Below are 12,008 nucleotides of genomic sequence, written 5' to 3' on the forward strand. Positions count from 1 at the left end.
TCTTGATATTGGGAATGCAGGGATTTACAGTTTAAAATCTACTAGAATCTAGTAATGAACACTTTTTTCTTATGGTTTCAAAGATGACAATGCTATGATCAAAGTGAAAAGAGATTCCGAAGTGCATTAAATATTCAATGTTTTGATTTTGTTTCCCGATGATTTTTCTCATCAAAGAATTGTTTATAAGATATTAATCTATAACATTCAACTTAAAGACACTTTTTTAGACACTGCACTGACAGATAGCAACACAGTTTCAATTTTAATCCAGACATGGGTTAAGTAATTAAAAAGTTGCTTGACCCTGGCGTGATTTGAACACGCAACCTCCTGTTCTGGAGTCAGACGAGCTACCATTGCACCACAAGATCATACAAAAAGAAACTTTCCACCCATAATTCACATGAAAAGTGTATGAAGAAATCGTGGCAAACCTTCTCGAAATTTGCTACTTTTGCTCACAGACTGAAAATGACATAAACAAGGATGAATGAACATCTTCATATTGGGAATGCAGGGTTTTCCAGTTTAAAATTTAGAATCTAGTAAAGAACCCTTTTTTCTTATGGATTCAAAGATGACAATGCTATGATCAAAGTTAAAGGAGATCCCAACGTGCCTTAAATATTCAAAGTTTTGATTTTGTTCCCCGATGATTTTTCTCATCAAAGAATTGTTTGTAAGATATTAATCTATAACATTCAACTAAAAGACACTTTTTTAGACACTGTGCTGACAGATAGCAACACAGCTTTAGTTTTAATCCAGACATGGGTTAAGTTATGAAAAATCTTTTTGACCGCGACGTGATTTGAACACGCAACCTTCTGATCTGGAGTCAGACGCGCTACCCTTGCGCCACGAGATCACACAAAAAGTAACTTTCCACCCATAATATAACTCACTTAAAAAGTGCATGAAGAAATCATGGCACATCTTCTCGAAATTTGCTACTTTTACTTACAGACTGAAAGAGACATAAACAAAGACGAATGAATATCTTGGTATTGGGAATGCAGGATTTTCCAGTTTAAAATTTAGAGTCTAGTAAAGAACCCTTTTTTCTTTTGGATTCAAAGATGACAATGCTATGATCAAAGTGAAAAGAGATCGCAACGTGCCTTAAATATTCAATGTTTTGATTTTGCTTCCTGATTATTTTTCTCATCAAATAATTGTTTATAAGATATTAATCTATAACATTCAACTAAAAGACACTTTTCAGACATTGTGCTGACAGATAGCAACAAAGCTTCAATTTTAATCCAGACATGGGTTAAGTTATGAAAAAGTTTTTTGACCCCGACATGATTTGAATACGCAACCTTCTGATCTGGAGCTAGACGCACTACCGTTGCGCCACGAGTAGAGATGAGCGTTGTTCTACTCGAACTGTTCGCCAATCTCAAATTCGAGCTGTTTTGGGCAGTGTTCGAGCCGTTCGGCGAACACGAACGATTTGAGAAAAATTCGGCTGTTCGAGGTTATGTTCGATAACTGTTCGTGCACCAAAATCATAACTGGATTTTTTCTCAGTAATGATGAAAATTATTGTTAATACGCAGTTTGAGTGTACAGAGGGGCAGGGGATGGATCTCTGCAGGAACAATGAAGATCTCCATTTTTTTTTCTCTTTCCCGCATTAACAGTGGGGAGGTGCAATCTGTCAGCCTATCAGCAGCGCACACACGGAGCGAAGTGCTTTTTTTCACACAAGCAAGGGCATGTGTCATTGGCAGTGTATGTCACATGTCCTTGCCCTATAAGACCAAGCCATTTTCCCCGTCGCCACCATTTTCTCACTGCTGCAGCTGCGTGTTAGACGGCACCGCTGTTGCTGTGTGCGCTATACCTTGTTAATTCAAGCCAATTTTCGCACAAATCTACAGATAGCTTGGGAGTAGGGAATAGTTGTGATTGCAGTCCTTTTAAGGACTAGGTTACAGCATTTCCTACGACTTTTATCAGGCAGGTCTGTGCTCTTAAATAGATAGGTTGTGGGAGTAAAGACTAATAGTAATTGGAGTCCTTTTCAGGACTAGGTTACATCAGTTCCTATCAGTTTTTGCCAGGCAGGTCTGTGCCAGTGCTGTGCAAGTTTTTTCACAGCATTTGGCTGAATCTAGCAAAGCTAATCCTTTTTGGCCTATTGCAGAGTGTGTTAGTCAGTGGAGTAGCCTATCTGTGTTGCAAGATATACCACCTGTGTATAGAATACCAATTTTTTTACTGCACCTAGTGAAGTAAAATCTTTTGGGCATAGCATCATTCTATTAGTCCATCTATACTGACCTCCATCAGGTTGCAAATTGAATATAATTTTTTTCTGCATCTAGCTCTGAAAAAATATTTGGCCTTCTAGCAGTGTGTGGGACTTTCTCTATTCGTCCATCTATACTGACCTCCATCAGGTTGCAAACTGAATATATTTTTTTCTGCATCTACCTCTGAAAAAATATTGGGCTTGTAGCTGTGTGTGGGACTTGTTCTATTAATCCATCTATACAGACCTCCATCAGGTTGCAAACTGAATATAATTTTTTTCTGCATCTACCTCTGAAAAAATATTTGGGCTTTTAGCTGTGTGTGGGACTTGTTCTATTACCCATCTATACTGACCTCCATCAGGTTGCAAATTGAATATAATTTTTTTCTGCTTCTAGCTCTGAAAAAATATTGGGCTTCTAGCTGTGTGTGGGACTTGTTGTATTAGTCCATCTATACTGACCTCCATCAGGTTGCAAACTGAATATATTTTTTTCTGCATCTACCTCTGAAAAAATATTGGGCTTCTAGCTGTGTGTGGGACTTGTTCTATTAATCCATCTAGACAGACCTCCATCAGGTTGCAAACTGAATATAATTTTTTTCTGCATCTAGCTCTGAAAAAATATTTGGCCTTCTAGCAGTGTGTGGGACTTTCTCTATTAGTCCATGTATACTGACCTCCATCAGGTTGCAAATTAAAAATAATTTTTATCTGCATCTAGCTCTGAAAAAATATTTGGGCTTCTAGCTGTGTGTGGGACTTGTTCTATTACTCCATCTATACTGACCTCCATCAGGTTGCAAATTGAATATAATTTTTTTCTGCATCTAGCTCTGAAAAAATATTGGGCTTCTAGCTGTGTGTGGGACTTGTTGTATTAGTCCATCTATACTGACCTCCATCAGGTTGCAAACTGAATATATTTTTTTCTGCATCTACCTCTGAAAAAATATTGGGCTTCAAGCTGTGTGTGGGACTTGTTCTATTAATCCATCTATACAGACCTCCATCAGGTTGCAAATTAAAAATAATTTTTTTCTGCATCTAGCTCTGAAAAAATATTTGGGCTTCTAGCTGTGTGTGGGACTTGTTCTATTACTCCATCTATACTGACCTCCATCAGGTTGCAAATTGAATATAATTTTTTTCTGCATCTAACCCAGCCAATAGTTTTGGCCTAATACCACAGTTTGGCCACTCAGCTCTGCTCGGTTCCCATCCATTGCTTTTTTGTGCAAACAACTCCAGAGTTGTGAATTAGTTAACCACCAAAATGAGTGGAAAAAGGCCTGCTGCTGGTGGAAAGGGGAATAGGCGTGTTGGGATGGGGAAAAAAGGTTGTGTCCGTGGGGTAGGTGTTAAAGCAACAGTAACATCTGCAGAAGAAAGACCATCTTCCAGCCAAACTAAAATGTCTACTTCTTTTAGCGGACAATGTGATAAGATCCCTTTCTTACGGCCACGCCAATCGCTACAAATTCCAGATGAGGCACAAAAACAGCAGGTGCTTCAACGGATATCAAGTGCCCCTTTAAGTGGGCTCTCCTCCACATCAACTTCAACATCACAAATACTCCAGTCCTCAAAGGTGTCACCCCAATCGCACTTGCTTCCTCACAGCTCCCAAATCTCCAGCTGCCCGTCTGAGTATGAGGTAGAACAGATGGTTGAGTCTGCAGAGCTGTTTACTCATACTATAGCCTGGGAATCAGAGGTCGACTCCAGTGCTTCTGTGAATCCAGACGAGGAAATGATCTACACTGATGCCCAGAAACTTTATGAGTCGGATCCAGGACCAGACGCAGAAGGTTCTGACCATAATGTAGACCCTCATTCCCAAACTGTAACTCCTGTTGGTGGAGACAATGAGGAAGACGATGATGAGACTCAAATACCTGATTGGAGTGACAACTTTTGTCAGGGCAGGAACAAGTTGGCTCTGAGGATGACGGGTGTGATAACGCACAGGGTGATGATGATGAGGTTGGAGATCCCACTTACTGTCAACCCACAGTCAGCCAAGAGATGAGGTCAGCAGAGGAGGTGGAGGAAGATGCTAGTAACGACGAGGTCAGGTTGCGCCTTCCTGGACAGAGACGTAGTACTGGAAGCACGTCAACAACTGCATCCTCAAACACAACTCTGCCTCTCACCACAAGTCGTGGTGGCTCTTCAGGTCGCATGGGTGCTAAGCCTTGCATAGCCTGGGCATTTTTTCAGATCGATAAAGATGACCCAACTCGTGTTATCTGTAACATTTGTCAGCAAAAGCTAAGTAGAGGCCAAAAAATACATAGTTTGAGTACTTCATGCATGAACCGGCACATGGACATGAAGCATAAGTTGCAGTGGGATACTTGGTGTGCTACAATGTGGCTTAGCCGGCCGGGCCAACCACCGTCTGCCATATCTTGTGCATCCGCGGCCTCTTCATCCTCTGTGACTGGGGGGACATCAGTCACACCTGTTTTGGGGCGCAGACCTGCCACCTCTTTACCCGCAACAGCCAGCGTGATTGGCAGGTCAGCATTTTCTTTGGAGGTGGTAACACCAGCTGGTGTTGAGCGCTGTCCGACATCGATAGCACCACCTTTGGATCAAGGCAACCTAACATGTCCGCCTGCATCTTCCTCACAGACCGGCAGTTTTCCGGGGACACCCTTATCAACCCCGTCTAAGCACAATAGCCAGCCCTCGGTCCCTCAGATGTGGAGAAGTAAACGACCATTTCCTCCTAGCCATGAGAAAGCTAAGAGGTTGAATTTCACCATCTGCAAGCTCTTGGCTACAGAAATGCTGCCTTTCCGCCTGGTGGACACAGAGGATTTTCGAGACCTTATGTCCGTCGCAGTGCCCCAGTACCAGATGCCCAGTCGGCACTACTTCTCAAAGAAAGGTGTGCTTGCGCTCCACCAGCATGTCGCACACAACATCACCGCTTCTTTGAGAAACTCTGTGTGTGACAGGGTGCATTTCACCACAGACACTTGGACGAGTAGGCATGGACAGGGGCGTTACATGTCGCTGACTGGGCACTGGGTAACTATGGTGACAGCAGGACAAGGGGCTGCTGTCCAAGTCTTGCCGTCCCCACGAGTTGTGCGTCAATCCTCTTTATGTCAAAGTTCCTCCACTGCTTCTGCCTCCTCAACCTCCTCTCGGTCTTCCACCTGCACCCAAAGCCTGTCTGGTCATGCCACAAGCTTTCTAACTGCGCAGAAGGGATCCTGCACACCTCCTTACTATGCTGGCAGTAGGGTTCAACGTCATCAGGCGGTTTTTACTTTGAAATGTCTGGGAAATGTGAGTCACACAGCTGAGGAGTTGTGGTCAGCTCTGGAGAACCAATTTCATGAATGGTTGTCTCCACTGGACCTGAAACCAGGGAAGGCCGTGTGCGACAATGCTGCAAACCTGGGTGCGGCCCTTCACCGGGGCAATGTCACACACGTGCCTTGTATGGCTCACGTGTTGAACCTGGTTGTCCAGCAATTTTTAGCCCACTATCCCAGACTAGATGGCTTTCTGCAGAGGGCACGGTCGCTGTGTGCTCACTTCCGCCGTTCGCATCCCGCAGCTCAGCGACTTACATCTCTACAGAAGTCGTTGGGCCTGCCACTTCACTGGCTAAAATGCGATGTGCCTACCCGGTGGAATTCAACTCTGCGCATGTTGCAGCGACTGTGGAAGCACCGACAAGCTCTGGTGCAATACGTTCGGACGTATAGCCTGGGCCAACGAGATCCAGAGGTGGGGCAAATCACGCTGGAGGAGTGGTCTCAGATCAGGGACCTTTGCACCCTTCTGCACAGTTTTGAAATGGCGATGAAGATGTTTAGTGCTGACAATGCCATTATCAGCAAGACTATTCCGGTGATTTACATGCTGGAGCACATGTTAAACAGAATTCGGAGTCAGGTGGTGGCACAAGAGGAGTTGGAGGAAGTAGAGGAGGAGGAGTTGTATGAGGAAGGGCTAACATCTGCAAGGTCCAGACGGTCGGCAGCACCAAGGCGGCAGGCATGTTAGGGTGGGGGAGATGGTTTTACCAGGGCTCATGGTAGCAGCCAAACTAGTGAGGAAGGTGCAGGAGCCCAGGAAGAAGTGGAGGACGAACTGATGGAAGACTCATCAGATGAGGGAAACCTTGATCACATTTCTGTTGTATGAGGTTGGGGGGAGAGGACAGAGGAAGGAAGCATGATTGTTACCTCGCCACCAACACAACAGGGACTTGGTGCTCCTGGATACGCAACACACATGAGTGCCTTCTTGCTGCACTACCTGCAACATGACCCTCGAATTGTGAGAATTAGAAATAATCCTGACTACTGGGTTGCCATACTGTTAGATCCCCGGTACAAAAGTAAATTTTCAGAAATTATTCCTGCCATAGAAAGGGATGCACACATGCAGGAGTATCAGCAGAGACTGTTGCAGAGTCTTACATGTGCTTTTCCACAAAACACCAGTGGTTCACGTAATGAATCTTGCAGTTCTAACTTGCCAACCGTGGTCTGTATGGAGTTGTTCAATAAAGGGCCCAAAATTAAGATAACATAGATGGGAGAGGTCTCTATGAATAGGAATTCCTAAGTATTTGATACCCTGTGAGGGCCAGGCAAAGGGAAAGTTGGACTGGATGGAATCTTATATGGATTTGGGGAGGGAGACATCGAGGGCCTCAGACTTCGCTGCATTGATTTTAAAATTTGACCATGTAACAAAGTGATCTATTTCAGCCATAACAGCATGGATGGATATATGTGATTGAGCGATATATACTAGGACATCATCAGCAAATAGAGAGCACTTGTACTCGGTGCCTCCCACCTCAATCCACCTAATATTGGGGTTATGGCGAATTGATGAGAGCAGGTGCTCCATCACTAGGATGTATAAGAGAGGGGACAGAGAACATCCCTGCCTTGTCCCATTGGTGATTGTGAAAGGTGATGAAAATGTTCTGATGCACCCCCTGGGCCTTGGGACAACCGGAGCCGGACCCTTTTTGGTGGTTGCTGGTGGTTGTAGTCTTCGTGGCGGCGACCCGGTTCCGTGGCTCAGGTTGGTAAAACCAGTGGCGGAACTATTTATGTGGTTTTGATGTTTAAATGTCCGACTACGCCACCCGTGGATTGCGGTCAGAGTGAACCGCCGCTGCAGGGCAGACCGCTGAGGCTGGTGTTGTGGGTGCAGCAGAGCGTAGCATAACTCCCCACGTGAGGAGTATAGCCTCAGGGCAGTGTATGCTGAGGATGGGGGTGATGGTGCAGGGCAGCAGCAGTAATGACACGGAGTCAGTGATGCAGTCCAGGTCCTTTACTCACAGTTCTTATTATCCAGACCACGTCTGCAGGTAACGGCTGCCCACGTCGTACTGTGCTCACCAGGTGAGGGGCTCAGACAACTCCCAGATAACTTTGGAGCGCTTCACAGGACCCCCTTTGTGTGTCCTTTGTCTGGCATTTCTTACCAACCCTTCTGTCCGGCTGCCTCGGGCCTCCTCTTGGTAAACTTGGCGCCAGTTTCCCTGACCCTATGTGGTGCCTTCCTAGCGGGTGTAGCGAGGCGCTGCGCCACATAAAATGTCACAGCCTCCGGTTCCTAGCTGAGGGTCATTTCCTGCCTCCCCTAGTTTCGGGGACCGGTCTCCCCCTTTGGCCTGACCCCTCCACGCAGGTTGATTCGGGCGTGCGGTGGCGACTCGCCCGTCCGCACCCCTGGGATCCCTTCATTCCTCATTCCTGGAGCCTTCTCCGCTCCTCTTCCTTCCTTCTCCCTCTTCCAGGCCTGGGCCTCTGTTACTAGGCCCGCCTCCGGAGCAGAGCTCATGCAGAGCCCATGCAGAGCCCCTGCTCCCTGCCACTTCTGCTCAGACTTCTCTGCACTGAACTAAGATGGTGCCCACCTTTTATACTCCCTTCTCAATGCACCCAGGAACTGCTTCCTCCCTGCTCCTGCACTACAGAGTTCCCCTTCCTCAGTGTTCCCTCCCCCCACTCCAGCCAGGGACAGGGACTGTCGTGCCCATCTCAGAGGCATATTGGTCGCCCTGCCCCAGAGCAATGTGGTGTAATGCATGCAGGTGTCGGGTCCTGATCCACACTCCATCCTTACCTGAGAGTGAGATATCACACCTCTGGGTGAGGTGCAATACTTCTGTAGCAACCGAGCCCTCAGGGTGCTACAGTTCCATTTATCTTCAGCCTAGGTGACGTATTGTGATACAGGGCCGTGATTTTGGCTATAAAAGGGTCCCCTAGACCCCTACCCCAAGCTTTTTAAGAGAATCATATATGGCGTGCCAGGAGACTCTATGGAATGCTTTCTCAGCATCCAACGAGAATATCTAATTACAAATTTTTAACTGCATCTAGCCCAGGAAATACTTTGTGCCTAGTAGCAGTGTCTGCTAGTCAGCGGATTATCCCGGCTGTTAAGCAAGCTACACCACCTGTAGTTTGGACAGTTATTTTTTTCAAAGGAAATGCTTCGGGACCACGGGATACTCAGTGAAGAGCATCAGGAGGCACCCCAAGGCATAGGGGCTGGGACTGGCAGTAGGATGCTTTGCGGTGGACAGCCGAGCTCGATCCTTATAAAAGCTATTTAACTGCAGCAGCTTTAGTGGACGCTACTGGAGCTGGAATTACGCGGCTGCTGGCATGAGACTTGCACTCCAATAGATCCTTGTAAATGGATTTAAAGTGTATTCATTCAAATTAGAGAGACAATTTAAATTAAAAAGCTTAGAGCTGCCTCCACCACAGGGGGGCTCGCTCGTCCCACCAGCGGACAGGCACCAGTATTGGGAGAGGGGGGCTGGCCGTCAGGGTTCACCGTGGCTCTGGCACAAACCCGGCGACACAGAGGTGGCACGGGCAGGAGCGGACTGAACGTGTCGGCTACTCACTTTTTGGACTTTAGAAGGGCATGACATGCCTATATCTGTGTCTCCCCCTCCTTTTACTCCTCCACCTCTTTTCTTTTCGCATGACTATATGTACTTGTCACTTTTCCATGTGTTAGTTGTGTCTTCTGAGCAGTTTGTCAGCTTTTGGACACCTTTGAAGGTGTTTTCTATGTGTTTCTATGTGTTTTTGTTTGCCTGCCATTGGTTTTAACGGTGTTCGAAGGTGTTCGACGTACCGAACCGAACTCGAACACTACGGGGGTGGCTCAACACTAGTAAAGAACCCTTTTTTCTTATGGATTCAATGATGACAATGCTATGATCAAAGTGAAAGCAGATCCCAACGTGCCTTAAATATTCAATGTTTTGATTTTGTTCCCCGATGATTTTTCTCATCAAAGAATTGTTTGTAAGATATTAATCTATAACATTCAACTAAAAGACACTTTTTTAGACACTGTGCTGACAGATAGCAACACAGCTTTAGTTTTAATCCAGACATAGGTTAAGTTATGAAAAAGGTTTTTGACCCCGACATGATTTGAACACGCAACCTTCTTATCTGGATTCAGACGCGCTACCCTTGCGCCACGAGATCATACGAAAAGTAACTTTCCACCCATAATATAACTCACTTTAAAAGTGCATGAAGAAATCGTGGCACACCTTCTCGAAATTTGCTACTTTTACTTACAGACTGACAAAGACATAAAAAAGGACGAATGAACATCTTGATATTGGGAATGCAGGGATTTCCAGTTTAAAATTAAGAATCTAGTAATGAACACTTTTTACTTATGGTTTCAAAGATGACAATGCTATGATCAAAGTGAAAAGAGATCCCGAAGTGTATTAAATATTCAATGTTTTGATTTTGTTTCCCAATGATTTTTCTCATCAAAGAATTGTTTATAAGATATTAATCTATAACAATCAACTAAAAGACACTTTTTTAGACACTGCGCTGACAGATAGCAACACAGTTTAAATTTTAACCCAGACATGGGTTAAGTTATGAAAAAGTTTTCTGACCCCGAGGTGATTTGAACACGCAATCTTCTGATATGGAGTCAGATGCGCTACTGTTGCACCACAAGATGAAATGAAAAGAAACTTTCCGCCCAAAATTCACATAAAAAGTGTATAAAGAAATCGCGCAAATCTCGAAATTTGCTACTTTTGCTCAAAGACTGAAAATGACATAAACAAGGACGAATGAACATCTTGATATTGGGAATGCAGGGTTTTCCTGTTTAAAATTTAGAATCTACTAAAGAACCCTTTTTTCTTATGGATTCAAAGATGACAATGCTATGATCAAAGTGAAAAGAGATCCCGATGTGCCTTAAATATTCAATCTTTTGATTTTGCTTCCTGATTATTTTTCTCATCAAATAATTGTTTGTAAGATATTAATCTATAACATTCAACTAAAAGACACTTTTTTAGACACTGTGACGACAGATAACAACACAGCTTCAATTTTAATCCAAACATGGGTTAAGTTATGAAAAAGTTTTTTGACCTCGACGTGATTTGAACACGCAACCTGCTGATATGGAGTCAGATGCGTTACAGATGCACCTCAAGGTCATATGAAAAGTAATTTTCCGCCCATAATATAACTCACGTGAAAAAAAGTGCATGAAGAAATCGTGGCACACCCTCTCGAAATTTGCTACTTTTATTCACAGACTGAAAAAGACATAAACAAGGACGAATGAACATCTTGATACTGGGAATTCAGGGTTTTCCAGTTTAAAATTCAGAGTCTAGTAAAGAACCCTTTTTTCTTATGGATTCAAAGATGACAATGCTATGATCAAAGTGAAAAGAGATCACAACGTGCCTTAAATATTCAATGTTTTGATTTCGCTTCCCTATGATTTTTCTCATCAAATAATTGTTTATAAGATATTAATTTATAACATTCAAATAAAAAACACTTTTTTAGACACTGCGCTGACAGATAGCAACACAGCTTCAATTTTAATCCACACATGGGTTAAGTTATGAAAAAGTTTTTTGACCCTGACATGATTTGAACACACAACCTTCTGATCTGGAGTCAGATGCACTACCATTGTGCCACAGGTTCATATGAAAAGAAACTTTCCGCCCATAATATAACTCACTTAAAAAGTGCATGAAGAAATCGTGGCACACCTCGAAATTTGCTACTTATAGTTACAGACTGAAAAAGACATAAACAAGGACGAATGAACATCTTGATATTGGGAATGGAGGGTTTTCCAGTTTAAAATTCAGAGTCTAGTAAAGAACCCTTTTTTCTTATGGTTTCAAAGATGACAACGCTATGATCAAAGTGAAAAGAGATCCCGAAATGCATTAAATATTCACAGTTTTGATTTCGTTTCACGATGATTTTTCTCATCAAAGAATTGTTTATAAGTAGAGATGAGCGTTGTTCTACTCGAACTGTTCGCCAATCTCAAATTCGAGCTGTTTTGGGCGGTGTTCGAGCCGTTCGGCGAACACGAACGATTTGAGAAAAATTCGGCTGTTCGAGGTTATGTTTGATAACTGTTCGTGCACCAAAATCATAACTGGATTTTTTCTCAGTAATGATGAAAATTAATGTTAATACGCAGTTTGAGTGTACAGCGGGGTGGGGGGAGGGGCAGAGGATGGAGCTCTGCAGGAATAATGAAGATCTCCATTTTTTTTTCTCTTTCCCGCATTTACAGTGGGGAGGTGCAATCAGTCAGCCTATCAGCAGCGCACACACGGAGCGAAGTGCTTCTTTTCACACAAGCAAGGGCATGTGTCATTGGCAGTGTATGTCACATGTCCTTGCCC

General features: G+C 44.1%; 2 non-coding genes across 2 annotated transcripts; both read right to left on the reverse strand.

Moving 5' to 3' along the window:
- Window positions 1-799: 799 nt before the first annotated feature.
- Window positions 800-871, reverse strand: TRNAW-CCA (transfer RNA tryptophan (anticodon CCA)). The gene has a single exon. It is a non-coding gene; the product is annotated as a tRNA-Trp (tRNA).
- Window positions 872-11,214: 10,343 nt separating this feature from the next.
- Window positions 11,215-11,286, reverse strand: TRNAW-CCA (transfer RNA tryptophan (anticodon CCA)). Its single transcript has one exon. It is a non-coding gene; the product is annotated as a tRNA-Trp (tRNA).
- Between the last annotated feature and the right edge of the window lie 722 nt (window positions 11,287-12,008).

This window comes from Phyllobates terribilis, unplaced genomic scaffold, assembly GCF_046119375.1.
Source record: "Phyllobates terribilis strain yellow unplaced genomic scaffold, ASM4611937v1 Scaffold_11__3_contigs__length_659146591, whole genome shotgun sequence".
NCBI lineage: Eukaryota > Metazoa > Chordata > Amphibia > Anura > Dendrobatidae > Phyllobates > Phyllobates terribilis.